Below are 17302 nucleotides of genomic sequence, written 5' to 3' on the forward strand. Positions count from 1 at the left end.
AACTAGTTAAGTTACAACCACTATGGGAAATGATTCAATAGTTTCTTGGAAAATTAAGCAGTAATCTACCCTATGACCCAGCATTTCTACTCCTAGGAACAAACACTTATGGCCACAAAAAGATTTATACATAAATAAATGTTCATAGAAGTTTTATTCATAGTAGACCAAAATTGGAACCAAAACAAATATCTGAACAGAAGAACTGATAAACAAATTGTGCTATATCCATATGATGGACTACTAGTCAGCAATAAACAGGAATAAACTGCATGCAACAACGTCGAGTGAATCTTAAAATCACTATATTGTGTGAAAAAAGCCAGACATAAAAGAATACACATATTGTATAATTCCATTTGTATGCCATCCAAGAACAGGCAAACTAATCATGGTAATAGAAAGCAAACCACAGTTCCCTGGGAAGCGAGCAAAGAGGAGAAAAGTCTTTCTGAAGTGACAGTGACGTTCATAGCAGAGATTTTCAAAGTGCTGTCCCTGGACCAGCAGCACCTGGGAATTGTTAGAAATGTCAATTCTCAAGTCCCTGCCCCAGACCTACTCAATCTGACACCCCCGGGGGTGGAGCAGCAATCCGTGGTTTAACAAGCCATCCAGGTGTTTCTGATGCATGCAAAAAGGTGAGAACCACTCTTCTATATTTTGTTTGTGGCGGTGATTTCACAGGTGTATACAATTGTCAAAGCTCATCAAAATGTTCGCTTAGGATCTGAGCATTTTCTATGTAAATTATACCTCAATTTTTTAAAATTTGGATATAATTCTTTAAATATTATCTTTAACCCAAATCTGTCTCCTCCTCTTGTTTTCCTTACCTTGATAGATGGCAAAGTCATCCACCTAGAAGCTTGAATGAGAAAACTCCCTCTTCCACTCCTTCCCCTCCTTTGCTCCACCCAGTCAATCACCACTTCTGGTAAATTTACCTCTCAAATGTCTCTCCTCTTCAGTTCTTACCCTCCACGCCTAATCTTCCTAACCCCAGCACCCCAGTTCAATGGATACCTTCATTCTTTACCTTGTCTATAAAAAAGCATCCTTCTGCCCTTCTCCAAATCAGTCTCTAAATTGCCAGAGCTATTTCTCTACATCAGCTCAACATCTCCTTGCTGCTTTTTTTAAGACCATGGCTCCCTTCTATCTATCTAGAGCATAAAGGCTATTTTCCTCAGTCAGGCACCAAAAACCTTGGGTGACCTGGTCACAGCCCAATATATCCAGTCTCATCTCAAGCTACTGGCTCCCTCAGACCTTACACTGCACCAACATCGGCACAGTCAAGACTTTCCTAACGTGCCGAGCATGTTCTTGCCTCCAATACTTCATTCAAGCTGCTTGTCATCTCTAAAATGCCATCTCCCCCACTTCCCTGCCTAGTGTGATCCCAGCTACCTGTTAAAATTACCCACTGAAATATCGCCTCTTTCATACACATTCCCTATCATCATACTGGAGGCAGAATTAACTGCTCCCTTCTCTGTGCTCACATTTTCCTACTTGGGAGAATGTTCGTCTGTGCATGCCTCACTTTTTTTTCCATGCACAATTCAGTCTCCAAGTTAGCAGTTCCAGGTAATCTCCTCAGATCATTCCCTGCTTATGACCTTTCGATAGTCCCTATTACTACTAAATAAAGTTTACATTCCTTAGCAGGAAGTCTAATACAAGGCGACCTTCAGGCCCCTTAATATCTCTTTAACCTGTTTCTCACCACTCCCTTTACTGTAGTGGAAGCAACAGCCCTCAAAGCGCCAGGCTCTCGAGTTTCCAGACTTCTCCACGTGCTTCTCCCTCTGCCTGGAACACCCTCTTCCCCCTCACCACTTCCTCTTTCCTGGAGCTCCTCCTCTCATGAAAAGGTAGAGTGCTAAGTGTCAAACTAGAATAAACCAGTAACAGACCATTAAGTCCAAGCATTAGGAGGAGGCAATAAAGAAGATCAGCAGCCACGTAAACTGGAATCAGAGCAAGAAGAGGCTGAGCTGTTCTTTCCCAGCAAATACTGGAGAAATCAGGAGTAAAGCATGCTATCCGACCGGGTGGAGAAGCTCGGTTTAGTGGAGATTGGACAGACATATAAACAAATTTCTACAATGCAGCGTGTGACAAAAGAATGCTACTACACGAGAAAGAACACACATCAAATGTACAAAGAGAGACATATTTAAATAAGTTAAAGGCATGTCATTGTGAGATTTAACCAAAGCTCAAAGAGATCGCTAAGAACAAGATGATACTGAACTCTCACCACCTCAGTGCTGTGATGTGTTAACTACTAAATTCCTGTGGAAATATCTGTCCTCAGGCAAGTCATTTAACCCTTCAGAGCCTCAATTTCCTCATTATAAAATAAGAGAATTGATCAGATATGGAGGCTTCGTTCAACAATAAAATATTCACAAAAAAAGCAGAATTCCAGACACTGAATATATGGACTTTTTCAACACGAGGGGAGAGAATGACTTTTGGATATTCGGCTACAGGGGAAAATGAAATCAATAGATAGATGGAATTTCATATGTCACATCAGTGAATATGACGCTGAATTTTAAAATCCTGAAAATTGCAGCCTATAATGGAACTGCTGACACAAACTCAACCCTAGTAGTAAATGCACCACCATAACCAGGTTGTTATGGCAACTGGAATACTTCGGTTAAAAAGAGGAAGAGAGTCTGTGTATGCCTCAAAGATTTTGTTGCCACTCCCGTTAGAAATACTGCAAATGTTTTACATATAATCTCAAACTACACTCTTCACTTAGCACACACCAAGCCTCTCATTAATGTTGTGGGATAAACAAGAAAAATAAAATGGGCTTCTCACAATGACTCTTCCGGATGAGCTCAAAGAGCACCTAGCCAATGTCTACCCCAGACTCAGCCTGACATACCTCCTGTAGAAAACCTCCCTGATCTCTCCAGGAGAAACCAGCCATTTCCTCCTGCGGGCGAGCCCCATGTTATCTCCTCTTCTAGAACGACTTTAGTAACTATCACACTAAGGACAACACTGTTCGTTTATATGCTCGTCTCCCTCACTCCATGTCGTCTTCTTGGGAACAGAGTTTATCCTTAGTCACCTTTATCCACCAGCGCCTAGAACGATGCAGATGTTTTGGGTGCTAAACTGTTCACCTGAAGACTAAGGTATCAATCCTACCAAATTATAAACATGAAATCTCTACAGGAACAATATAAGCATTTTTACCTTATCAAACATATTTCTTGTAAAACATATTTCGTTTCTGTTATTATTCATAGGAATTTCTCTTATGAGAGAAATTGAGAAGTAACTGGTATGACTCGTGGAAAGAACTGTAGGCTGGGATTCCAATTCTTGGGGTTCTACTCTTCTAACCTGTCTACTTTTAACCAGTTGCAAGATCTGCATCATTAGGTAAATGCCAACCTCTCAGGTGACCAGCATTCTCATCTAGAAAATAAGGGGTCTGGACCATCTGAGGAGAACCCTTCCTGCTTAGGAACCATTACAACCAACAAATTTTTTTAAAACATCAAAGAAATTTGGACATGTCAAAGACTGTACATGGGGGGCTGGCCCCGTGGCATAGCGGTTAAGTTCACACACTCTGCTTCGGTGGCCTGGAGTTCACAGGTTCAGATCCTGGGTGCAGACCTACACACTGCTCATCAAGCCATGCTGTGGAGGCATCCAACACACAAAATAGAGGAAGACTGGCCCAGATGTTAGCTCAGGACAATATTCCTCAAGCAAAAAAAAGGGGAGGACTGGCAGCGGATGTTAGCTCAGGGCCAGTCTTCCTCACACACACACAAAAAAACTGTTCATGGAAGATTTTAAAGAAATTATTCTCGACCAGTTCAGGGGAGGGGTAGAGGAGTACACCATATTTATTCCCAGTGTGACTTTTTCAAACCACACTCCATACAGGGAAATTGATTTACTAATTCATTTCCTATCTCCCTGGAATACCCGCAAGGAGAGCAATTATGATGAGTATGCTCTGCAGCTAAATAGCAGAGACAAGAAAAAACAAAGCGAGGTTAAAAACCATCATTTAAAACAGAAAAAGACCTCTTGACAAATATAACATATAAGAGTATACTGATTCTCACATACAAAGACTGTACTCTTTCACACGCCTCAAGCATTTGAGAAGGTAAGAATGGCCGATCCACAGCCCCTCTTGTTCAATATTCTCTCTTGACCGTTCCCTTCCCAAAGCTGCTCCTCATTCAGCTTCCTCAGTTTCAGTCAATGGCATCTCCATCCAGTTACTCAAGCCAACTTTGAAAGTCATTCTCAACACTTCACTCTCCATCATTCCCAGATACCCAATTCATCAGCAAGTTCTATCTGTTATACCTCCAAAATATTCCTTTAATCTGTCCACTTCTTTCCTTTCCATTGTTATTCCCTTAATCTAAGGGACGGTTAGGGACTGAATGTTTGTGTGGCCCCAAAATTCACATGTTGAACCCCTAACCCTCAATGTGATGATATTAGGAGGCAGGGCCTTTGGGAGGTAATTAGGTTCAGATGAGGTCAGGAGAGTAGAGCATCCATGATGGGATCAGTGCCCTATAAGAAGGGGGCATGGGGCCGGCCCAGTGGCGCAGTGGTTAAGTGCGCACATTCCACTTCTCGGTGGCCCCCAGGGTTCGCCAGTTCAGATCCCGGGTGCGGACATGGTACTCCTTGGCACACCATGCTGTGGTAGGCGTCCCACATATAAAGTAGAGGAAGATGGGCATGGATGTTGGCTCAGGGCCAGTCTTCCTCAGCAAAAAGAGGAGAATTGGCAGTAGTTAGCTCAGGGCTACTATTCCTCAGAAAAAAAAAAAAGAAGAGGAGGAGATGCCAGAGCTTCGTCTCTCCGCTACATAAGGACACAGCAAGAAGGCAGCTGTCTGCAAGGCGGGAAGGGTGCTCTCATCAGAACCCAGCCATGCTGGCATCCTGATCTCGGGCTTCCCAGCCTCCAGATCTGTGAGAAACAAATGCCTGTTGATTAAGCCGACCAGTCTGTGGTATTTTGTTACAGCAGCCGGAGCTGACTAAGATGGGAATCATCATGTTTTGCCTAGATCATTACAATAATCTCCTTACTGGTCTGACAATATCTTACCAAGCCACAGGACTCAGAGAGATCTTTTAAAAACACAGCAAATCATGGCATGCCCCTGCTTAAAACCTTTAACTTCCCCCTTATCTTACTGCATATCATCACATAGTTATGATTAAGATTATTTTCACTTATTCATGCCCACACTAAAATGCATCTACCATTTCTCACTCACGGAGCTCTACCCTAGAATTTACCCCAGTGGCTTTATATATTACTACCCAATCTTGGGGCTTTTCTCATACCTCTGTCTTTCAAATAATTTACAAAAATGTTCAATGAAAACTGTCTCAACTCCTGGAGGATCCCCAAAGTTCCTCCATTCCAAGAACTGATGTGTATTCCCATTGTTCTCTTGCTGGCTCAGACAACTGGCTATTCATGGAAAAGTCCCCAAGGTTATTTATATATTTAGTTATTTATCAAGGTTTTTAAAATAGACTTTAAGGTATAAACTTTGTCAAAATATTTTTTCAAATCTAAAATATAACCCACTAGTTTCTATTCATTCATATAGTTATTTCAAAAACCAAGCTGCCTTTTCTTCATTAATTGTTCACCTAAGTATTCATGTATTCTACACTTTTAAAAATAGATCCACCATCCAGAAAGTCACTAATCTATAATTTTCAGAACTCCCTCTGGAACTTTTGTTACAGTTAAAGACTAACAAAGTGTCAGGCTTTCTATATCATCACTGATTATGTTGAAATGTTTTGTTTAATGCTTTACCGATTTCACCCTTAACTTCTTTAAAAACACAATTGCCTGGGGCCAGCCTGGTGGCACAGTGGTTAAGTTTGCACGTTCTGCTTCGGCAGCCCAGGGTTCCTCAGCTCGGATCCCGGGTGTGGACCCAAGCACTGCTTGTCGAGCCATGCTGTGGCAGGTGTCCCACATATAAAGTAGAGGAAGATGGGCAAGGATGTTAGCTCAGGGCCAGTCTTCCTAAACAAAAAGAGGAGGATTGGTGGCGGATGTTAGCTCAGGGCTAATCTTTCTCAAAAAGAAAAAAAGACCCACAATTGACATTTAGTTCAAAATATTTATCCCACATAAAAATCTCTATGAAATAGTGTAATCATTAAGCTGATAATGACTGAATCGAAATTTTGACCTTCCCAATATGGAACAGATAGCACTAAGGATGATTAACTCCAAACAGTTACACAGCCTACAAGAAAAAGAACACTGAAACTTATCATGTAAAATGAGTGGTTGAACTAAATTACCTCTGAAGTCCCTTCCAACACTAAAATTAAGTTCCATAATAATAATGAGAACTGCTGACATTTATTGAGCACTTGTCCTCTACATGCTAGGCACTGTGTTAGGAGCTTTCCACGGATCACACAGAATAAGACTATAAACATGTTATATGGGACACTTCTCTATTTAAACACCCCTAAAATGCAAGAGATGCAAATAAGACACAGACCCTTTCTAAAAACCTTCTCTAGTGTAAAGCAAAGTAGAAACACAAGGTCCCAAATTGTGCGGCTTTCCTTGTTCCCTGGGGTTGGGAGAGGCTGATTCTGGTATGAAGTGGTTCCCTAAAGATTAGATGCCTACAGCCACTGAGAAGGGCATCAGAAAACAAAAACCAGAGCCTAGCCAAATAATCCTATTTGCCCCAGAGAATGGCTTCTTGCCAGACTGATGAAGATGCAGTATCACGGCTCATCAAGAAAGCAGAAGTGATCTCGCTATAGACGAAGAGCTACAGAAAAGTTCTGGAGTATTAGTGGAGCTGTGACAAACCTGGATACCTGACGGACCCTGGTAACTGGGATCTAAAACTATGTTATGTGGCCAAGCCAAACATGCAGTTTAGTGACCGTGTGTTCACACTTCACTGTTGCCACTAGACTGCAGGGTTTCTAGGGGCAGAGACCTTACCATTTTTTAATCTACCCTCACGAAATAGCATGGTCTAGGATCTAGAACATAAGAAGCACTTAATAAATATTTAATGAGAAATATTAGTAACCAATCTCCCTGGGATTCCTTATTGCACTCACTGTGCGTCTATAAGATCGGAGCTTTCTAAAGTGTGGTCTGGAGACCCCTAGTGGTTGTCTGCAGCTCACCAGGAGGAGTCAAACCTGAAGGAGGACAGACCGGAAAGGGCGGAACACCAGGACAAGCTCAAGGTCTGAGAAGCGTGAAACCAGTGAGAGCAATGGCGGAGTAACGCGCTGGAGAAGTTGAAAAATGAAACATAAGAAGCTAAAACTGCAATCAGGTTTTCTGAACGTGATACAGATGAAGAAAGCAACTGTTTCCTGATCATCGATTTTATTATAAAGTACAAGTCTAGTTCATATCCCCTCATAGCACTACACTTAGATTTAAATTTTTTTGATTAAATATAAAGTATTCTAAAAATATTTCTATTTGAGAGGCTATAAAAGAACAGAATGAACAATTTTGGGGGGAAAAATCACCCCTTTATAAATTCTAAGCATGGAAGACAGGAAGGAAAAATCCCTTCTGTCTCAAGTTCACTCTCTTTTACACAAAGATAGTCAACTCTTAGGGTCACCTGCCAACTCATCTGGGATCTCAGAGAAACTGCAGCTCTCACTTTGGAAGAATGCTGGTTATGCCAGTGAGGCACCACGCTTTCAAAATTATACTGGGAGTCTCGCACTTAAAGGAAAAGTCTCCATGGTCTTTTTTCTCAGTAGAGAATCTTACTGAATTCTGGGCTCTGGACACACCTTACCTTGTTCAGAACACAGTTCATCTTACTAGCTGGGTCAACTTGAGCAAGTTACTCAATGCTCCATATCTCAGTTTCCTCCTTTATAAAATAGGAATAATACTCTTTGCCTCAAAGCTGTGAAAAGTAGATGCTATACCTTCAAAGGACCTAGCGTAGAGTCATATACCTAGTAAGGAATAATACATATTTGTTAGTTATTACAATTAATGGGCTAAAATCATCTAGAGTGACCCTAGTATGCCAACAAAGTTTTTTTTTAAAGATTGGCACCTGAGCTAACAACTGCTGCCAGTCGTCTTTTTTTTTTTTTTTTAATTCTTCTCCCCAAAGTCCCCCAGAACATAGTTGTATGCTCTAGTTCTGAGTGCCTCTGGTTGTGCAATGTGGGATGCCACCTCATCGTGGCCTGACGAGCGGTGCCATGTCTGCGCCCAGGATCCAAACTAGCGAAACCCTGGGCTGCCGAAGCTGAGCGTGCGAACTTAACCACTCAGCCACGGGGCTGGCCCCACCAACAAAGATTTGATGTCTTTAACAAGAGCAACAAAAAAGCATATATATTTTAGAAAGAGCTTGCATGATTCTATGATACTCTCTTAAAATGCAACTTTTTTCTTGGTTTATTAACTGAAAAATAGTCATACTCAATTGAGATTATGAATATTTAAAATTCCCTAAAAATAAGTAGTTGCCACAGAAGAAATCCTTAACCACAAATCCTACTCATCTAAGAACTGAAGAACATAAATAGGGGACTAGTTTTTCTTTATAAAAACAGTTATAATTTTGCAAAGACTCAAAAACAGCTGTGAGCATGCTCCTAGGTATGGACCAAACATTCCTGTAAGAAAGAACTTCGTGGGGAAAAAGCTTGTTTATCTTATTATACATAAAACTCTTAAAAACCTACGAAGCCTATGAAACTTCTGAAGTTGGCTGGTCAACTTTATAGTGGAAATGGGAGAGTTTAGATTGAATATGAGAATAAAAGGGGTTGCAAAATGGGAGATGGGAGTTGAGACATCCGAACGAAAGAAAACTGTGCTTTATTATATGCATCAAAGAGAACATAAAATCCAATGTCCTGAGACTTTCCCTCTTCTCCTGTATCAGGGGTGAGAGGAGGCAATGGGGAAAAACAAGCCATTTACCTAACTAGCTATTCGACCAGTTAGATCTCTGAACAGTATTATTCACAGAGCCAACACCTTGCTTCAAAGCAGAAAATCCATCCTATGGAAAGTAAAAATAAATGCGGCTTTCTAAAACCATTATCAACATCAGGGATACCAAACACAAGGTCTTGGAGGAGAGTGACTCTCACAATGACTGAGATGCGCCTCTTTGGTTTGCAACTCTACAGGTCACTGCTTGAGTCAATGTTTTCTGCTCCTTCAGTTCACAGCTGGTGCACTGGGAGATGATGATCTGAAACAGAGTCAGGAATTGCGTCCCAAATACACTCACAATCTATTACTTTCCTTTTCTATGTAACCACTCTGTTACCAACCATACAATGAACCTGTCCATTTGCAAAGTGCCCACCTAATGCTGACATTGCATTATAAATGACTGGGGAGAAAAATTACAGGGACAACTTAGGGAGGAAAAAAGAAGCATTTAGCTTACCTTTTTCCATCCAGTTTATGTGCATATGATGGTCATAGGAAATAAAGCTCATGTGTAGGTAATAAGCACACATACTCCTTATTTGGCAAGATTTAAGGGACAAGACATAATTTGAGAACATAAAAAAGTGGTACAAAAAGCTACCAAACAATCATGCCATAACATGACAAATGACAGGAGACATGGCCAAGGGTGTACCATCTATGAACACCTTGGGAGAGCAGAATTATATAACCCTCTATAAAAATGGGAGCAGGGTCCTCAGTAGCAACTTTGAGCCTAGGTATAATTCTATCTATGCCCTTTTAATGGCTCCCCATATTTCACTTTCCCCATTCTCACTAATCTAGCCAACTTAGAAGATGAGGGCAGGGGGGAGAGAGAGAGAGAAACAGAATCTGATTGAGAATGAACTTCTCAGGGGAGAGTGCAACACAAGTTATTTCAGGACCTCACGTTATTGCATTCCTGGAAAAGTTAAGTAGACAATCACATGCTCTGTTTTTTTAGAAAGGAGCTAGGAATTTAAACCTTATAGGAAAATAAAAATTCACAGGAAAAAAAAACCCTGATATTAATCAAAAAGTTATATAATAACTTTTGTAATTATATATTATAGATATTATATAATTATATATAATTATATAACATAACAGTCGTTGGTCCTCATGAACACAGTGGCCTCATTTGATTTTTACTTCTGTCTTTTCAGATCTTCACAGAACTCTAAGCCACATTCAAATGTTGAAAAGTAGCTTAATAATCACTGGCTTAAAACTTGGAGTATTTATTATAGCAATGCTCCACTGTGTTTGATAAGGTAAACAAGCAAGATGGTCTTTTTCAGCAAAGTAGAACTGACCTTGGAACATGTCTGATTGAATTTGCCCTGCCCAAAAGGTAGCCTCAAAACCATGGGGCAGAATCTCGAACTACATCCTTAGAACAAGTCAAGAAAAACTTACAGAAAGCAATGAACCTAACCAACAGCCAATCATTACCAAATAAAATTACATTCCTTTTCAGTATCATGCATAACATTAAGTGGAAAAAGTTCAAGAAAATATTCTAGAGATATGTTCTCTTATATAGATATCCATATTATACATGTGTGTAGAAGACTAAACTAAATTTTCTTTCTTTCTCATATATGATTATCTAAGTATTTAAAGTTCTAATGCCTAACAACTAAATATAATGTATGGATTTTGTCTAGATTCTAATTCAAAACACCTATGTAAAGAGTTTCTGAGACATGAGAAATTTGAAATAGACTAGATATCATATGATCCCAAAAAATTATTAATAATTAACTCCATTGTTAATTACTGTTAATTATAATTATACTGTTAATTATATTCTTAGGTGTGATAATGGCACAGTGGTCATGAGAGAAAGTGTCCATACTTTAAAAATATACATACTAAAGTATGCAGGGGTGAAATGAGATCTGCTTTAAAATATCTCAGTTAAGTGAAAAAAAAAGCTAAATGAAGCTAATGTAGCAAAAATCTTGGTAATTATTGGATCTGGATAATGGGTTTATGGAAGTTCTTATACATCATTGTTTCATAGTTTTGTATAAGTTTGAAATTTTTCATAATAATTTTCTAGAACATTTAAAAGAGTGTTCTATTGTCCAGAAACACCCCAAAGGGATTCTATGGATAGGTAGAAAAAAAATCTTGCGATATTTAAGAAATGAAGTACAAAAATTATGAAATTGACATTTTCAGATGTATTCTTTTACATAGCTACTCAGAATTCCTTCCAGCTAATTTAAGAAAATTTTTAAATGAAGACCCTGCTAAAATTTTACATCAAGTTATGACTCATAATGCCTTATTGCAAAGCAACAAAATGCATGTGCCCAGAAGATGGCTAAAAACAGGTGTGCCTTTCACAAAGGGCTGCCTTTTCCCCACTACAAAGTTTTAAAACTCACAATAGGCTTTTCTATCTCAAAGACTTTTTAAAAATTATTGTCCTTCTTCAGAGAAAACTGTATCTTTAGAAAACAGCCCCGCATAATTTCTGCAAATGATGCACAGGTAAAATATAGAGTACTTTCTTCTAGCCAAGGACTAACAGGGAAACATGAACATTTTCAAAAGCATTTTGGAACCTTATTCCAGCCTCTTCTGTGCTCAGCTCTCTTTTTCCTCCCCAAATACGTCACTTAACTGTCTGTCAAAACACTCTTGCCCATTCTACCTGATCACATTCCAAAGCTGCAGCTTTTCCTGGATCCACTTCTCAGTGACAAGCTGCTCAAACAGGGAGCACCTATCAAACCGAATGTGAGCATCTGCTCCTGCCTTCGTTTCCTTTCAGGGCACGCTGCTGTCCATCAGGAGAAGTGATTAATGGGTTCATTATGTATGAAAGCGTCATCCCATCAGTTTGCTGTCTGGTTTGAATAGCTCATATCAGCTCTTCATTCATGCCAAGTATGCTCACTGTCCGGAAATATGATAAAGCCGTACCTCCTTTTGGATTTTTTCCCTCACTATCCACAAAACAGAACTATGTGTTACAGAAGCACAAGGAGGACAGAAGAAATCCCAGAGAGGAAGCTAATGGACTGAAAAGTTGGTAAATGAAAAAACAAGGAAAGCAAGAGAACATCCACGCTTCCAGCCCAGATTATTTTTTTAAAGCAACTTGATTCGGGAGTGTGTGCAATTCTGAAATATGGACAGCAGAACTTTTCCAGAAGGTAAAACGTCTATACAAAGAACCAGGATTTCTCATCGCTGAAACATTCAATGAATTTTTAATAAGTTCTGAACACTCAAGTTGTCTGTGGTCAAATCAACTGCTGTTATCAGAGAAAGGCAAAATTCACCCTTCTATTCCTATAATCCTATCCAAATGGAATCATCTACTGCGTGCTGTCCTAACTAACGCTACAGGATTACCAGGAATACAGATATAGAGACGCTGCAAGAAACAAAACACGAAAGGAAAGTAGAGAAAGCATTCCAGGTATCGAAGCTGACTATTTCCAGCCAGAGTTCAAATTACTGAGCTTCCAACAAAACACTGCCAGGTAAGATTTAATTTTCTAACATTAATGTATATCTTGACTACTAAAACTAAACCTGCTGATGCTGTGAATGAGCCAGGAGATTCGAACGTCATGCAATCCTCCCGTAAGCTTTATGCAGATTTAAGACTTCTGAGGGAAATACTTGTTTTTACTTATGCTGCATAAACTAATCACTCATAACTAGATAATAAACCACCCAAAAAATCTCACTCATTTTTCACAGGATTTGTCCCATCTTTGTGTTCATTTTAAAAATCTCAATTTTGCTTTTATTTAATAGCTTGAAAAATGCATGAAAAAAGCCCTGAATGGGGCATACAAGCCACTCACAGATGCTATTTACTAAAGAGACTCAAATGAAATTTGTTTTCCAGGGCACTTAGTAAAACAAAGGAAAATTAATGTGCTTTTAATATTTCTATTAATGCAAAAGAACAAAGCTCAATGACTGATTTTTATCATTACAAAAAAAAAAAAGCTGTGATGTCAGTCTCATTCACACTAAAGAAAAACAATCTCTAGTAAAGTAAACTAGATATAACAACACTGCAGAAGAACAGGGTTAACTTACCCTAAAGGAACTGGGCATACTTTCATAACAGACTAAACGACGACATTTTTCTGATTTAACAACAGAACAAAAAGATGTCTGTTATCCTAATGCCTCAAAAGCTTTAACTCAGATCAATGGTCCAGGCTGCAAAATGCCATCAAAGAATTTTAAAGGGTACAGTGCCTCTTAGAAATTCCCTACAAATCACTCCCTATTGAGACTTCCAGAGAGACTATGTTGTGTAAGAAGAAAAAAAAAAAAATCAGAAAGGATTTATCAGAATTTTAATTCCCTACACAGATTTTTAGCAAAAATTCAACCATATTAGTTTTCATATAACTTCAATAGGAAAAGTTCAAAGCTTAACATTTTCATAAACAAGCTCTACAACAAATATTATATTTCTATTATCTTAAAAGACAGGAGATAAAGGAAACAATAAAATCACACCTAACTATAGAGATCTTCTGATAATACAAGGAAACTTCTCAAAGGTAATTATTCAGTGCTTGTCTAAAAAACAGTCAAATCTGACATTCTTGCCCTCCATTTTACTGAATTCTTTCCTTTTTTCAAATTTTAATTAATAGAGTGAATTACATGATCCCATCATTCTTGTCTTGAATAGCCTTAAATATTGTAAATCTTTTGCATCTGAATTCATTACAGAAATGCACCCCCATTCTCCAGTACCAAAGGAAAGCAGCAACTTAAATACAAGCAGTGATAGTGTAATGTACTAATTTGTTGCAGAAAAAAATGTTTATTCGGAAATTTCAGAATTCTTACTTTGTATACTAGCCCTAACTAAAAGTAAAGCATTGTTTTTTACCTACACTGAGACTTACCTGAACCCTTAAGGATTCTTTTCATCTTTTTCCTCCTTATTACATTTTGTAAACTGATATGCTTTAAAAATATGTATAATTTTGTAAGTGAAAAAAATTAATCAATATTTCAACTCATAATTAGATTTTTAATTAACTTGGGCCAAGGTGAGATTAACAATATTCTGCTCAAACAATTTGCTTCCAATAAATGGAACTGAAAGGGTATAAAGTTATATTCCTGAAGTCTTCTGGATTTTATTGACTCGTAATGTACACAGAGACTTACGCCCCACACCAGGCTGGGGACTCTGCTTCTGTGACAAGAGATGGGCAAATGGTCACTACCCTCCTCCCCTTTAGCTCTGGTCAGCATCAGTCCCAATGAATCTTCATCTGCTTTCCTATATAAATCAAGGTTTTTCTCTATAATAAGCCATTATGAATAATGGTTACTGAGGTTCAAATAACAGCTTTCAAAAAAAGAAACAACTCTATAGCATTTGGAATAATCTACATTTTCCTCTTCATTTTAGTGAAGAGTAAAAAACACTAGCTAATTTTTAACACATCACTTATAAATGTTGAAAATTGCTTCAACTTTAGCATCTCATGGGTACAAATGGATAAGGAATATTATACTAGTACCTGAAGATTTATGGGAGTTTTTCCCTTGTGCTGATAGATTTAACAGAGATTTCTAACATTCTTGGGAAGTACTTAGTGACTGCCTAATTGTTTCTGTAATTTAGAATGTATTTTATGTGCACATTATATAAAAGTATTCTATTATAAAAGTAATATGATTGTGTATTATTGGATTCTTTCACAGAAATAGAGCAAATATTTTGGCTACCATATCCTTACAATGATATTACTATATCCTTAAACTTTGCTCATTTTAAGTCATGCAAAAGCTATAAATTTTTAATTTACACCATGACAAAATAAAAGTAGGTATAAAGGTCAAAATAAAGTACCTCCATATAGCGTCTCTGTTGACTTCTCTTTTTAGATTGGTATGTGATCTTTGATGACTTAAAATTCATTTTTGTGCTAACATTTAACTTAAAGGGACAGGCACTACATAACATTTTTAATTCAGTAAACAAGTATTTACTGAGATTTGCATTATCATAACTTTCAAAATTTTCCTTAGAATTTTTGAAAGAATTTCTTTCATTCCAGAATAATGGAGAAGTTTTTCAAGCTTAATTCAACAGGGTATTTCAACTAGTCAGTATATTTGTCCTTATTATGGTTAATATTTTTTCATGAAGTGATCAAATTTAAATAAGGATGACGGTTCATCATGGAGATTCATCTCCTCTCCAGTTTTTTCCTGCTGAGAGAGAATAATCTCTGGTTTGTGACATCACAATCGGTAGCTGGGAAAGTGGCTGTGATACCAAAGGATGATTATATCCTTTCAGTGTGAACTAGCTGCAAACGATGTGAGCACTATCATTTCAAGTCATATCACAGGGACACTAAAGAGATGCGTGACAGGAGCTGAATTAGAGAAAGATGCTTTCATTGCATTTGTCACTTTTCAGCGTCAACTATTAAAAATAAAAGCACCATTTCACAGTTTACTTCATTAATAATTTAAAAGAGGGAGTAAACGTCACGTTAATAAAATTCACAGATGATGATAAAACGGGAGTGAGGAAAATACCAACAAGCAAGGAGATAACAATGGAGGAGGAACCTAGAGAAGCGAGGAAGAGGTGCAAAATTTCCCCTTGGTTCAACGGAAACACTCATGCTACTCAGGAAACTGAGAAAATTATCAATACATTCAAAATGGGAAAGAACTTCTCTGAATGAGAAAGAGACTCCTAGAGATTATAAAGTGATCCCATGACTTAGATTAATTAGCATGTGGCAACAAACTAGCATTGCAACATGGGGGCGGAGAGAGAGCTGGTGAACATCCTTTTGAGAAAACATGAATTTATAAAAGAAGAGGAATCTCTTTAATAAGCAAAACTACTGTATTCTATGAAAGTCTCCAACAAAAATTTGTGAAAAATAATTTGGGAGTTAGAGCTCAGCAAAGGAGACAAAATAAGAGCTCCTCTCACAAACACACATACACAGACCATCTCTCCTCTTCACATCTCTTATGCAGCTCTAGCTGGAAAAGACAAAGCAGAACCACCAATCCTTCCACACTGAACACATGTGCAGTTTATCCTTTGATTAGGTGCAATAGCCCTGATTCAAAATGTCAGTCATTTGTGTCTTAGCCTTCTAGACTCAGAGCCTATATAAAGATTACATATAAAAAATAACTCCATGAATAACTACAAGCCGAGCTGAAGTCTTGTTATCTATAGTTACACAGTTTGCTTGAAACAATGCTGTGTAGAGAATTCTTAAAGCATTTTTCCAGTCCTATGTCCCAGTTAATTACTACCATGTTACTATGAACAATTGTTTGAGGATCCTGCTATCCTCCATTTTCACATGGTATTGGAGCTATTAGTGAAATAACTCAAGAATCCAGACCAATCAGAAAATATTACCATTTTTATAGACCATAGTTTGATGTCACACTGTCGTCATCATCAGAATATGTGGGCTTCCTATTTACTGATTATCCTTATATGAATGTAGCATTGAATAATGTGCTCTTTGAGTAGCAAAAGTCAAAGATAAGTTCCAGTTCAGCTATGCCAAAAAAAAATCTTTAGCTGTTTACAGAATTTTCTTGGTGTAATAATCTAAATATGCCAGTCGATGCAAAATCTAAATCTATCAGGCTTAGTACATAAGATGGCGCTCTCTAATATTTAATCCTCCATCAACTGCATGTCTTCCTTCATATGTGTTGCAAGGACACAGCCCTCTGCATGCAGTAATTTCTCGGTAACTTGAGGTAACCTCTGCAGAAGAGTTTTTCATGCCTAGGATCTTCCACAGCACTTTGATAACACCTCTTTTATAACACCTTGTTAGACTGCACTGAAAATCTTTTCATATACTTACCTCGCCTACTAAACTCTGCATCCTCCTGGGTGAGGGCCTCAAGAATGAGGACCACATCTCATTCATCTGTCTATTTCCAAGGGAAGCACAAGACTAGTTAATCAATAGATGTGCTACATGAATGTATCCTAATATATTCTCAAGTACAACCTCCATAAACAGGCAGAAGAACAGTGACCCTAAAATATACCTCAGTTTCAACTCACTAGGAACGAGCAACTAGGACAAAATAGAAGAGTCTCAATGTAGGCAAATTTTTGGAGCAGTCACACTGAAATTATGACTACAAGAGATTAGATCTATTAAGTATATTATATGATACTATGAGGTGTACAAATATAGGATAGCAAATTTATCCCTTACACTTTTGCTGGGGTTTTTTTTCCTT

The 17302-nt window shown here is 38.2% G+C and overlaps 2 protein-coding genes across 2 annotated transcripts in view; one reads left to right on the forward strand and one right to left on the reverse strand.

Moving 5' to 3' along the window:
* The window catches only part of AVEN (apoptosis and caspase activation inhibitor), a 164419-nt gene that overhangs the window by 83816 nt on the left and 63301 nt on the right, over nt 1-17302 (reverse strand). The window lies entirely within an intron of this gene.
* CHRM5 (cholinergic receptor muscarinic 5) overlaps nt 4760-17302 on the forward strand; it is a 106594-nt gene continuing 94051 nt past the window's right edge. Inside the window, exon 1 of the mRNA XM_044765204.2 lies at nt 4760-12540. The gene's annotated coding sequence lies outside the window, so the exon portion shown is untranslated. The remainder of the gene's footprint in view (nt 12541-17302) is intronic.

Source organism: Equus asinus, chromosome 2 (genome assembly GCF_041296235.1).
Source record: "Equus asinus isolate D_3611 breed Donkey chromosome 2, EquAss-T2T_v2, whole genome shotgun sequence".
NCBI lineage: Eukaryota > Metazoa > Chordata > Mammalia > Perissodactyla > Equidae > Equus > Equus asinus.